This window comes from Siphateles boraxobius, unplaced genomic scaffold, assembly GCF_051911475.1.
Source record: "Siphateles boraxobius isolate OS27281-9 unplaced genomic scaffold, OSU_SipBor_1 49, whole genome shotgun sequence".
In the NCBI taxonomy this organism is placed as follows: domain Eukaryota; kingdom Metazoa; phylum Chordata; class Actinopteri; order Cypriniformes; family Leuciscidae; genus Siphateles; species Siphateles boraxobius.
The window spans coordinates 670,769-685,141 of record NW_027509130.1 but is presented as its reverse complement, the minus strand read 5'-3'; positions in this window follow the sequence as shown (position 1 = coordinate 685,141).

The window sequence follows — 14,373 nt, the reverse complement described above, 5'->3', positions numbered from 1 at the left end:
TGAGTTAAGTTGAGTCAACTTATAGTGTCAAGTTCATTGCACTTCAAAACACGAGTTGACTCAACTTCCTGTATCAAGTAATGTGGACTGGAAAACATTAGTTAAGAGAACTAAAAAAAAGATGTTGGTTGAACTTATGTTGGTAAATGGACTGCATTTATATAGTGCCATCCAGCTGGTCGGGAGCAGCTGGGGTTAGTTGTCTTGCTCATGGACACCTCGACACTTGGTCAGGTGGAACCGAGGATTGAACAACCAACCTTCTGGTTTGTAGACAATCTACATGAACCACTGAGCCACTGCCGCTCAGATTTTATCAAGTTAGTTTACAGAAATTACTAGATTTCAAAAATTTAAGCAAACTAATATCTACAAAGAATCTACATGAGAATTGAGAATTGGCCAGTCAAACTTAACACTGACACTCTGGCGACGCTAGCCAGCTGAATTAACAGCGCTCAAAGTCGACACTCAGAGGCTGTGTTCAAAATCATATTCTATACCCTCATTCACTATTCCCTACATTAGTTCACTTATATAGTCCACTTGACTGAGTGAATAATTCAGTTAATTTTCAGTTAATTAAGTTAATTGAGACCCTGATAAACCCCTGCCGTTAACAATCAGAATCACTGAAGGAGATAGGAACAAGAAGAACAGAAAAATAGACGAAATCAAGATAAAAGACATTAAATCTTAGCAAAAGATCTCAGCAGAGGAGGATTAAACATCTCCACAAACAGCATTACCAGCTTCACTTATTACTAACCAGACTGACTTTATTTCTGTCAGACGTCTACAGAAGTTCTTATTAAAAGGTGACAGAGGTTTAGATGTCATTTTATTTTCATTTGATGTTACCATAATGGTGATCAGTGATTGCTTTAGTTGGGCTCTTGATCCTTGACTTTTGAACATTAGTTGTTCTATGGCTGCTGTAGCTGTGACTTTAAAATACATCAGTTATGGCACAAAGCTGAAGACAACAGGATGACAATGACTGTTTGTTAATAGTCACAATCATCATATAATGGCCTAATTTACTGATCTCATTTGCTGCCTGAAGTTGTTAAATGGTGATGTCTTGTAGTTTTGATTTTGTTGTCATTGTGATTTTACAGATTGAGATCTATCGTGGATTTGACATAAAGAAAATAATGATTTTAAAAAGGTTATACTCAGAACATTTTGAACTTCTTGATCAGCCAGACACACACAGGCATCAATAATTGGTGTATGAATCTCAACAATGGTGACAATCAACAAAAAAGATAACATTAAATTTGAACATCCCAAAATACGCAACTAAAAGTCAACACAAAACCAAAAGCAAAAATAAAAACAAAAAGTACAAATTAAAGCAAATAACCAGACAAATCAGCTGCATAATTTATTCATGCTGCAATGCATGCTGGGAGTCATGTTTTATTTTGGTACCCAACATTAAACTTATGATTGTCACCATTGTTGAGATTCATAATGTTCTGAGTATAACCTTTTTAAAATCATTATTTTCTTTACGTCAAATCCACGATAGATCTCAATCTGTAAAATCACAATGACAACAAAATCAAAACTACAAGACATCACCATTTAACAACTTCAGGCAGCAAATGAGATCAGTAAATCAAGCCATTATATGATGATTGTGACTATTAACAAACAGTCATTGTCATCCTGTTGTCTTCAGCTTTGTGCCATAGCTGATGTATTTTAAAGTCACAGCTACAGCAGCCAAAGAACAACTAATGTTCAAAAGTCAAGGGTCAAGAGCCCAACTAAAGCGATCACTGATCACTATTATGGTAACATCAAATGAAAATAAAATGACATCTAAACCTCTGTCACCTTTTAATAAGAACTTCTGTAGACGTCTGACAGAAATAAAGTCAGTCTGGTTAGTAATAAGTGAAGCTGGTAATGCTGTTTGTGAAGATGTTTAATCCTCCTCTGCTGAGATCTTTTGCAAAGATTTAATGTCTTTTATCTTGATTTCGTCTTTTTTTCTGTTCTTCTTGTTCCTATCTCCTTCAGTGATTCTGATTGTTAACAGCAGGTGTTTATCAGGATCTCAATTAACTTAATTAACTGAAAATTAACTGAATTATTCACTCAGTCAAGTGGACTATATAAGTGAACTAATGTAGGGAATAGTGAATGAGGGTATAGAATATGATTTTGAACACAGCCTCTGAGTGTCGACTTTGAGCGCTGTTAATTCAGCTGGCTAGCGTCGCCAGAGTGTCAGTGTTAAGTTTGACTGGCCAATTCTCAATTCTCATGTAGATTCTTTGTAGATATTAGTTTACTTAAATTTTTGAAATCTAGTAATTTCTGTAAACTAACTTGATAAAATCTGAGCGGCAGTGGCTCAGTGGTTCATGTAGGTAGTCTACAAACCAGAAGGTTGGTTGTTCAATCCCCGGTTCCACCTGACCAAGTGTCGAGGTGTCCATGAGCAAGACAACTAACCCCAGCTGCTCCCGACGAGCTGGATGGCACTATATAAATGCAGTCCATTTACCAACATAAGTTCAACCAACATCTTTTTTTTAGTTCTCTTAACTAATGTTTTCCAGTCCACATTACTTGATACAGGAAGTTGAGTCAACTCGTGTTTTGAAGTGCAATGAACTTGACACTATAAGTTGACTCAACTTAACACAGTCAAAGCAACAAGATTACTTGACTTAGTTAAGTTGAGTCAACTAATCTTTTTTTACAGTGAATGACATTGTGTCTTACATGGATTCAAGGTTTTCTAACCAAAAAATATCAAAAGATGGATCAAATCCGACCTTTCGCGAGTTGGGGAGTTCCATGACACATAATAACATAACATTCGTATTAGAGATGCGTGGATGGGCTATTATTTCATTCGCAACCGCATCACAAAGCCCATCATTTGTCCGCCATCCATCCGCATCAACGTTTTTTGACCAATTTTCAAAACCGCCATCCGCTGATTGTTTTAAAGGCTATGGGCGATGCAAGGCACTGCTGCCGCGAGGCTAGAAAGCTCTTGGCTGTTCTAGAAAGGAGACTGAGCCAATGCAGCAAAGATATTTAAAAGCTAAAGTAGTAAAGTCTATTGGCTATGTTGTATCCCCAGAATATCAGCAGTGAACTCCCGTCTCTAATCGGCACTCAGGAACAAAAATAAATAAATAGCCTAAATAAAATGCACATCGGCAAACCTGACCTTACCTGACTAGGCTACTGTACAATTTTGATTAAAAGTAGACATTTCAAGCTTTCTATTTATTTCTCATGTCTGTGAGGCAAGTAGCCTATACGCTGAGTTTCGTTTCATTTTTGAGACAAGCTCCAGTTCCAGTATTTAACGCGGTTTACCGCTATACCGTGGGAATTTCTTGCTTTTCAACCGCGGTTATAAAAAATCCATACCGTCCCAGCCCTACTGAAGTCACACAATTCTAAAAGGAATATACAAACCCCCAGACCTCTTACATCCCTGGACAATGGACCATGCAACCCCCTATATGTCTGAACATCCACACCTGTCCTTGAATAACCACCTCCGAAGCATTCCACAAACAGTGTCTGCCTTGAACAAGCAGATATTTGGGCAAACAAACAAAGCCCAGATAAAAAAAAACAGTTAACTATATATACTGCTAACATACAGGAACAATTTCAAATACTGGTACTGAAAGGACTTAAAACACTGCAACCAGAAATAATTTATTCATTTAAAATTATTCAAATCTGAAAACAAATAACACATTTAGAATATTGTGAATCATCAACTACATTATATTTCTGTAAGTATTTCTCCTATATGTGAACATTTGAGAAGTGCAATGCCTCCATGTAATGTACAGGGTGCACATGCTATTTTGACTACCATTCTCTCCCAACGTTGTAAAATGACAACAAAGACATAACAAGCTAAAAATCTAATTTGATGCATGCATTCCACAATAACCAAGTATTTACATGAACTACACATTCTAACAATCACAAAAAAAAAATATTTCTGGGGTTTTACTTACTTCAATGTTGAGATATCCAGTCCAATGGAACAAGGAGATGCGATTCCAGGAAAGTTTGCAGGTTGTATGAGTTCATGACCTTATGGCAAGACCTATATACACATTTACTATCCAATGGCATTGCGAGGCTAAACAATAGGACCCATTGGCTATGTAAATGTGGTCTTTCAAAAAAAAAACTAATTTGCAGATGTGTTTTTGGAAGAGCTAAAAGTGATGTTGTAATTTTACAACCACGGGTCTTACAGGGTAAATAAAACTTGACTTGACTTGACTTGCACATGCATGACTGTATAACATACTAAACAAGTTTCAAGTTTAAATGCTCGAAAGTAGGATTCTGTTTGATTTGGAATGTTTCAAAGTTTATCATTTATTAGCTGGAAAAATATCGTTGTAAAAGTGATTCCAATGGGACTGTCACTTACACCTGGTCACTTCATACTTTTTAACTGATCAGATAGCTTATCTGATTTATCAAAACCATGCAAGTCTTACAGATAACTGTGATCTTATAATTACCACGCTAAATGCAAATTTAATGGAGTTCCATAAGCTGTAAGCCATAATCATCAAAATTATAACGAATAAAGGCTTGAAATATCTCACTTTGCATGTAATGAGTCTATATGATATATTAGTTTAACCTGTTAAGTTGAATTCTTAAAATAAATCAACTTTTTGATGATATTCTAATTATTATGCACCTGCACCTGTATATATATATCCAAACGCGATAAGCGCCGAACCTATTTTTAGCCTAAACGCGATATATCCTCTCGACCAATCAGAATTCGGTGAACGTTCTACGCAATCCAACACAGCGGCGATCTGAACAGAGGATTGTTTATGTTCATTCATTCCTCAAAATGAGTGCTAGTTTTCTAGTCGACTAGTAGAAGTTCATTTAAGCCATTAGTCTAATCACATATTTATATTGATTAAAGTAATTAAATATATATGGGAGAGAAATATGGGGGTAGAATTGTTGCATTATTCCAAATAAATAGATTATGATCCACAAATAAATGTAAAGAGATTCACAAAAATATATCAAATTCACAAATAAATAGATTAAGATCCACAAATAAATGTAAAGAGTTTCACAAAAAAATATAAAACTCACAAATAAATAAAATTAGATTTGCAAATAAAAATATATTTACAAATGTGTTTTATGCCACAAACACAACTTGGCCTGGTATTTATTTGTGAACTGCTTTCTGTGCATTTGTAAATCCCCTCACGCATTTGTGGATTTTGAAACACTTCTAGCGTCGACGTGCAGACAAATCCACAAATAAATGGACTCCACCCACCCTTTACCTAAGCCAATCAGATAACATCCACATTGAGCTGACCAATCGTAGCACGTTCTCGCTACAACCAATCACGTTAGGCTTTACACTCGGGGCGAGAACTGGATCAGATATTTGCACCCATGAAAGCAGCTGTAATGGGAGCTTCATTCAAATTAGCTGTTTGTGTGGTTTAAACACCCCGTTTCCAAAAGATTGTTGGAGTTTAAGGCTTCTTTATATTTATTATTCTTTATTATTAACTTAGGATTACACACAAATGATCATCACAGATCCCGATCATCTTAACACCCTCTCTACCAGAGTCAAGCGGCGCGTCAAAAGCAAATTGCCGATTATTTTCCCTGCTGTAGCAGTTTCAAATCATGTAAAACTAACATGTTTAGAATGTTAACACATTTTGCCCATGACGTCTGTTTTCTTACCTGAAAATATGACGTAGGCCTATAATCTTCTGCATTGACTATGCTGGCTACATGAAAATTCATAATTAGTGATAGTGTCTACTGGACGCAGCGCAGCGCGACACGATGATTCATTGATAGTAAATGGATGCCCGTTCTTCTTCTGAAGTAGCGGCTATACACGCAACTACGGAGGACACTGTACACATAATGTGCACATTTGCTCCTTTGTCCAATGTAGAAAGCCTCGATAATAAATTACAAAACGGATGATTTTGTCTTTTAAAGCACAATCGTTGTGTCAAACTGCTAGCTATAGGACATAAATATTATGTAGAATAAAATATCAGCCCAAATGACCATCATTGAAGATGTAACAGCGTGTAGGCTAATGGGGTTTTGGGTGGATAATGCAATGCTGAAAAAATACATATTTGCATTTATTTTGGATGCTGTAAGTAACTTTTACAATAGTATTATTAAGTCTGATTCATATGAAATATTATTTGTGTGATCAAGCGTTTTAACGGATAAATTCAAATCGCTGCTGTCTGCTGGGCATTTCACTTTTAAATGCATGTTATATATTTAATCATTAGATCCACGGACCTGCTATTTAAAACTTGAATGAAGAAGTGGGAAAAGCTGTTGTGACAGTAATTTCCCCAATATTACACAAACTCGCATATTCACAAGGTTGAATCCAGTTATTCATTTGCTCAGCAACGCATTGATGCTTTTCTGTTTTATCATGAATAACGTGGCGCTTCCATAACGCGTTGTATCCAGCGCAGTTTCTCTGCCATTTTCAAAGGCTCATAAAAATGTGTCTTGGCTTGATACACAGTCTAATGGTCTAACTCTAATGAAATCCAAATTTTAAACATATTTTACTGAAGCAATATTATGGGCCTTATAGCCTTACACTTCCAATGAACGAGCAAAGTTATTTCAGGGCAAGACCACCCTGATTGTAAAGCCTAACATGATTGGTTGTAGCGAGAACGATTGGTCAGCTCAATGTGGCCGTTATCTGATTGGCTTAGGTAAAGGGTGGGTGGAGTCCACTTATTTGTGGATTTGTCTGCATGAGGGGGTCTACAAATGCACAGGAACCATTCACAAATGCGTGAGGGGATTTACAAATGCACAACAAACGGTTCACAAATAAATGCCAGGCAGAGTTGTGTTTGAGGTACAAACAACATTTGTAAACATATTTTTATTTGAAAATCTCATTCTATTTATCTTCTAATTTATTTATCAATTTAACTCAATCTATTTATTTGTGAGTTTTATAATTCTTTGTTACATTTATTTGTGGATCTTGATCTATTTATTTGTGAATGTGATATATTTTTCTGAATCTCTTTACATTTATTTGTGGATCATAATCTATTTATTTGGAATAATGCAACAATTCTACCCCCATAGAGAAACCATAATGAGTTTTTTAATTGCCTATTCCGCATCTCAACGCACGCATAAAGCTTGCCACAAAGAACCGGCAAAAGTAATGATTATGCATGAAACATTTGAATTGTTTATTAATAAACTAATGTTTTCTGTCAGTCTCGGCTGCAAAGATAAAGTTGACGATGCTGACTCGCCATCTTCGCAATAGGGCTAGTGAACGCGCCTAGAGAGAAATGCACACTTCGTACGAATTAGCCTAAAACCAGAGAGTTGCCAATTTCTTTTCAATTTTAATTGTTTTGTTTAAAATAAGACATTTCAAGCTTTCTATACTTCTCAGGTAGGCTATGTGAGGCAAGTATTGCTGTTTTTCGGTTCATTTATGAGACGCGCTCCAGTTCACGCGCCTGCGCCTCCGTGTCCTTGTCTTGCTTCTCCAGTCAATTTGTTGATGAAACATTGATTAAAATGAAGATACAATTTATACAAAACGTAATTCACTTTAAAGAAAGGCTTTCTACTAAACAAAACTTAATAAGTGGTCAAAATCATGTCTGACCAATTCCAAATGTTTTCCGATATTCGAATAATAATAGAATAATACCCAGCGATCTTCGAATATTATTTTTTGCTTGAAATGCCCATCCCTACTTTTGAATATCGTTATCATTACTCAATATTTATATATATATATATATATATATTTCAAAATCTAAAAAAAATATCAATTTATTCAAATATTTGAAAAAAATAAATAAAGTCTTAATATACTAGTTTTGAATTCAATTGATAAAAATATCTAACATTAAAAAACAATTAAAAAAAATCAATTAACTAAAATATATGAAATCATATACAGTCTGAATTTACTCATTTTAAATTAAATTGATAACAAAACCTAACTAATGAATCTAAAATTAGTTTTAATGCACTTTACTCATTAATATTAAAATATTTATTGGACAAAATGAAGGTGATTTATGGGCTGTAGTGTGTAGATGGAGCCAGTAGGTGTCAGTAAAGCTTCAGATGTTCATCAGTCAATAAGATAAACTCAGATTGTGTTCCAGTGTTCCTGTTTAAAGAGACTTGTATATATTTTCCTGTAAAATTATCAATCAATAAACCTTAATATTTAGCTACAGATTTATTGATTGTTCTACAGTGTACATGTTTTTCATGTGTGAACTGCAGTACGCATGTGTTGTACTGATGTGAGTCTGTGTGTCTCAGGTGCTGCACACAGCCGAAGCCTTCTAGAAGATTCTGCGAAGTACATTTACACTTACATTTAGCTTTCTGCACAGGGCCTACAACAGAAACAGTTTTTGCTGGTCACCTGATAAGATGCGGTGTGTTTGGGCAGAAGACGAGACAGAGTTCTTCATTAAATTCATAAAAGATAAAAGTATGACGGAAATACTGGATTCTAAACCACAAAGAAATGCCACAGTTTATCAAGAGCTTGAAGCAGAAATGATGGAGAAACACCCAGAAACACTCATATGAGCCGCTCCCAGTATAAGAGTCTTGCCAGTAATGCTTGGATACACGCCTACGTCTCCTTCCATTAATAATAATGGGTAGTGCGGTGGCTGGGATATAGCCTACGTAAAACTACCAATATCAATCGCCATTATTTTTTTTAATGACTTCTCGCAAGAGGAAAAAAATATGTTTTAGTCGCATAACATCGGTTAATGGAAATGGCGTCATTAGCAATAGTTTTTTTATCGACATTTAGAAAATATCGCGAAAGTTTTGCACAAATCTGTAATGGAAACGTGTCTAGAGTGAATGTGGTTCTGATTGACTTCAGTTTCTCCGGCTGCTGGAGGAGTTTCAGACAATCAACTCGCTTCGAGACGCTTTCATACAGGCTTTATCAATCTGGTCATGTGACTGTTAGTTATGCCGATTTTCAAAGTAGTCGAGTCACTGTTCTTTTCAAACTGCACGACTATCTGGGGTATAGCGTTCAGTCGCTGCTGTGTTCACACTACATGACGGATCGGCGACAGGGGGTTTCACGCTTCCTTTACAAAAGAAAGAATCGACGACAACTTCTGTCTGGTCCACAAACTACGCTTCACAACTACACACGCGAGAAGTGATAAGGAAATAACACAAGATCATGCGTGCGCAGGACCGAATTGTTATTAAAAATGATTGCAATTCAAATTGACTGTGCGCTGATTTGCAGCGAAAAGAAGAAAAACAGATTGCAGGAGGAAATGGTTGGAGAGACGCGGGGAGCAAGGATTGTGTTTCTGTAAAGAGAGTTGGGGGCAAATAAATAATTTTGCAATGTGTTTCTGTTTGATATAATTGTAAATATATCTATTAAAATACTGATATTGTGGTCTATAACTCCTGCCCGAACTCTCCGCTGCCCTGTATCTTGCTCTCTCATTAACTGAAGGTCATCGCAGATGTAGTTTTCAGTCAGAACACATTCAGACACCTATTTGCCTATGATTCCGGGGATTTATCAGCGATCTCCCAAAACCTGTCGGCGTGCAAAAATCGGGATTAAAATCGTTTAGTGTCGGCATAAGTCTGTTCAGCATCTGTGGGAGATTATTACTGTAAGGCCCGGCTCGATCGGCCCAAAGAAGGATTTCTGATCAGCGGGTGAAGTTCTCTGCACATGACCGTCTTTCCTGTGGAAAAGTAATTTGATTAAATGAAACGTCTACGGTTACGTATGTAACCCTCGTTCCCTGAGTAGGGAACGGAGACGTTACGTCGGATGACGACGAATGGGGTTTCGCTTAGAAAGCCTATCAACTTCGAGTATTACAAAACGAGCCAATGGCAAAGAAATGCCATGGGTCTGCGGAATTTGCATGGCGTAACTCCGCCCCACCTCGTGGGTATAAAAGGAGGAAGCCGGCAGCAAGCAGATATGTTTCTTCGCTGAGGAGCCAAGACTGAGCTCAGGCGATCCCCGCGGTACAGCGGAAAGTGGCAGGCAGACGTAACGTCTCCGTTCCCTACTCAGGGAACGAGGGTTACATACGTAACCGTAGACGTTCCCTTTCGTTGTCACTCCGAGTTACGTCGGATGACGACGAATGGGGTTACCAGTCTAATCACGCCACCTTCTCAGCTGTCTTCCAGTGCCCTGCGTAAATCGAGATCCCTGTCAGCCTGGACAAAGGACTCCATATAACACAGGAATACCAAGGTACACTGGGAAGCATATCCCAAGCTTAGGGGAAGTATGCAATTAATGCCAGCCCGGAGGGGGGGGACTTAGAGAATACACATATGACCCGAAGGAAGCATATGGAAAACACTGGGGTGTCCAGCCGCAGGTGGAATATTTCAACCCCAGGGGTGGCAAGGTGGCTTGCCAAGGGAAAGACACACGCTCAGAGAGGCTTACAGTGGAAATACACATGTGGGGGTCGCTCAGAGGAGGGACCATGCACACGGGAGGCACCTAGCCGACGCACAGGCAATAGACACTGGCGCCGACGTCAGGAGTGCTGGAGGAGCTCAGGGCTTTCGGAGAAGCTCACCTGAGAAAAATATCGCACGTATCCAGTCCGTGGAGTGGAATGGCGAGCAAGCGAAGACACCTGAGCGGGTCCGGTACTAGCTGGTTGAAGCGAGTACACGAGAGGACACAGGCTCCACTCGGAGATTATAGAATCTGGCGAATGTGTTAGGTGTCGCCCAGCCTGCAGCTCTGCAGATGTCTGTTAGCGAGGCGCCATGCGCTAGAGCCCAAGAGGACGCCACACTCCGGGTGGAGTGGGCAGTCACACCAAGGGGGCACGGTCGACCTTGCTGCTGGTAAGCCAAAGCAATGGTGTCCACTATCCAGAGAGACAACCTTTGCTTGGAGAGAGCCTTTCCCTTCAGCTTCCCACCATAACAGACAAAGAGCTGGTCTGAGGTCCTGAAACACTGCGTTCTGTCTACATAGGCGCGGAGAGCGCGTACTGGACAGAGCAGTGCCAAGGCTGGGTCTGCCTCCTCCGAGGGCAGCGCTTGCAGGTTCACCACCTGGTCCCGAAAGGGAGTGGTAGGAACCTTGGGCACATATCCAGGCCGGGGTCTCAGGATCACGTGAGAGGAAGCCGGCCCAAATTCCAGGCACGCTTCGTCAACGGAGAATGCGTGCAGGTCCCCAACCCTCTTGATGGAGGCCAGTGCAACCAGGAGCGCTGTCTTCATAGACAGGAACTTAAGCTCGACTGATTGCAGGGGCTCAAAGGGAGCACTCTTCAGGGCAGTTAGAACCACTGAGAGGTCCCAAGAGGGAACGAGAGGAGGACGAGGAGGATTCAGTCTCCTCGCTCCTCTCAGGAACCTGATGATCAGGTCGTGCTTCCCCACCGACTTACCTTCGATGAGGTCATGATGTGCGGCAATGGCGGCAACATAGACCTTCAGGGTGGAGGGAGACAGCCTTCGCTCCAGCCCCTGTTGAAGGAAGGAAAGCAAAACACTGATCGAGCATCTCCGGGGGTCTTCTCGGTGAGAAGAGCACCAGTTGACGAAGAGGTTCCACTTCAACGCATAGACGTGTCTCGTGGACGACGCTCTAGCGGAAGTGATGGTAGCCACCACCGCTGGTGGTAGGGTACTCAAACCTGCCTCGTCCCATCCAGGAGCCACACGTGGAGGTTCCAAAGATCGGGACGAGGGTGCCATAGGGTGCCCCGTCCCTGAGAAAGAAGGTTCTTCCTCAGAGGGATCGGCCAGGGAGGTGCTGTCGCGAGGAGTACTAGTTCGGGGAACCAGGTCCGGTTGGGCCAGTAAGGGGCAACCAGAATGACCTGCTCCTCGTCCTCCCTGACCTTGCGCAAAGTGTGCGCAAGAAGGCTCACTGGGGGAAACGCATACTTGCGGCCCTGCGGCCAGCTGTGCGCCAGAGCATCCGTGCCGAGCGTGCCCTCGGTCAGGGAATAGAACTGGGCGCAATGGGTCGAGTCGTGAGAGGCAAACAGATCTATCTGCGCGTCCCCGAACTGGTCCCAAATCAGCTGAACCGACTGGGGATGGAGTCGCCATTCTCCAGGGAGGGGCTGAAGCCGTGAGAGCTCGTCGGCTGCACAGTTCAGCGCTCCGGGAATGAAGATGGCTCGAAGCGACCTCAGATGCTTCTGACTCCATAGGAGGAGGTGGCGAGCGAGTTGTGACATACGGCGGGAGCGTAGACCACCTTGATGGTTGATGTACGCCACAGTGGCGGTATTGTCTGAACGGACTAGTACGTGTTGACCCCTGAGCAACGCCCGGAAGCGGTGCAGGGCAAGGCGTACTGCCAACAACTCGAGGCAATTGACATGCCACAGCCGCTGGGGTCCTGTCCAGGAGCCCGCAGCAGCATGTCCATTGCACATGGCGCCCCAGCCCGTGGTGGAGGCATCTGTTGAGACAACAACATGCCGGGAAGCTCGTGCCAGGGGGACACCGGCCCTGAGAAAACCGAGGTTCGCCCACGGGGTGAAGAACTGACGGCAGGTCGGAGTAACTGGTACTCGGAACGTGCCGTGTTGCCATGCCCACCTCGGGACTCGGTCGCGAAGCCAAAGCTGAAGCGGTCTCATATGAAGCAATCCGAGCGGCGTGACCGCGGCTGCAGATGCCATATGCCCCAGGAGCCTCTGAAAAAGTTTCAGTGGAACCGCACTCTTGCCCTCGAATTGTCTTAGGCAAGTCAGCAGTGACTGCGCGCGCTCGCTCGTAAGCTGCGCGGACATGGCGACCGAGTCGATGTCCATACCGAGAAAAGAGATCCTCTGCACGGGGCAAAGTTTGCTCTTCTCCCAGTTGACCCGAAGGCCCAGACGGGCTAGGTGCCGAAGCACTAGGTCCCTGTGTTCGCAAACCTGATCTCGAGAGTGAGCTAGGATCAGCCAGTCGTCGATATAACTCAGGATGCGAACCCCTTGTTCTCGAAGGGGAACAAGGGCCGCCTCGACGACCTTCGTGAAGATGCGAGGAGACAGGGCTAGCCCGAAAGGGAGAACCGCGTACTGGTATGCCTGCCCCTCGAAAGCAAACCGGAGGAACGGTCTGTGTCGAGGAAGAATGGAGACATGAAAGTAGGCGTCCTTCAGGTCGATCGCTGCAAACCAATCCTGGGGCCGTATGCATTCGAAAACGCGTTTGGCGGTGAGCATCTTGAACGGCATCCTGTGAAGGGAACGGTTCAGCACGCGCAAGTCCAGGATTGGCCGTAACCCACCGGTTTTCTTGGGGACAATGAAGTAGGGGCTGTAGAAGCCGGACCTCATCTCGGCTGGAGGGACAGTCTCGATTGCACCCTTCGCCAGCAGGGTGGCAATCTCTGCTCTCATGATAGGGGCATTGCCACCGACCAAAGTGGAGCGGACTCCCCTGAAGCGGGGAGGAGACCGTGCGAACTGAATCGCATAGCCGAGCCTGACGGTACGCACGATCCAGTGGGACAGACGGGGAAGCTCTAGCCAGGCTCCCAGGAACTGAACCAACGGGATCATGCGAGCCACAGGCGTCCCCCCGGAGGGGCAGCGAAGCGGAGTAACTGGCCCAGATGTGGACGGCATAGCGGCCCGGAGAGGGGGCACAGTTAGCAACCGCGCCCTGGCAGAGGGGGCCAGGGGAGGACCAGGCTGGTCGTCCCGCGGGGGCCTGCTCTGCCAGGGGTCTGGCGACAGAGGGGGACAGCGGCGAAGCGGTCCGTGGACGGCACGCCATGTCAACCACCTCCGGGACAGAGGGGGACGAGGAGAGCACGGCTTGTGGGCGGCGCTCTGTGACGTCCGAGAACTCTGTGCTCAGAGACGGGAGAATCAGCTCTTTGGAGAATAAGGATTCTTCCCCGGCCCTCCCCGGGGAAAGGAGTGGTCCTGCTACCAACTCCTGGAAAGAACTGAGTCCCATCTCTAAGGAGCCCAACTCAAGAGCGCCGCTTAACCCGGCGTGTAGCGGGGTGCGGGGCTGGAGAGGACTGTGGCGTCCGACCGCGGCCTCCAGAGCCGACCCGGGTGAACGGGCGGGGTGGGAGCCGCGGGGGGGCGCCCTCGGCAGTGGGCAGACCGAGGGATCTGAGCGGACGGCGGGGCCGTCGGGACAGAATCAACCTCAGTCCGCTCCATCGCCGAGGTGCCCGTCTCACGAGCGCCGCTTAACCCGGCGTGTAGCGGGGGGCGGGGCTGGAGAGGGCTGTGGCGTCCGCCCGCGGCCCCCAGAGACGGCCCGTGAACGGGCGGGGTG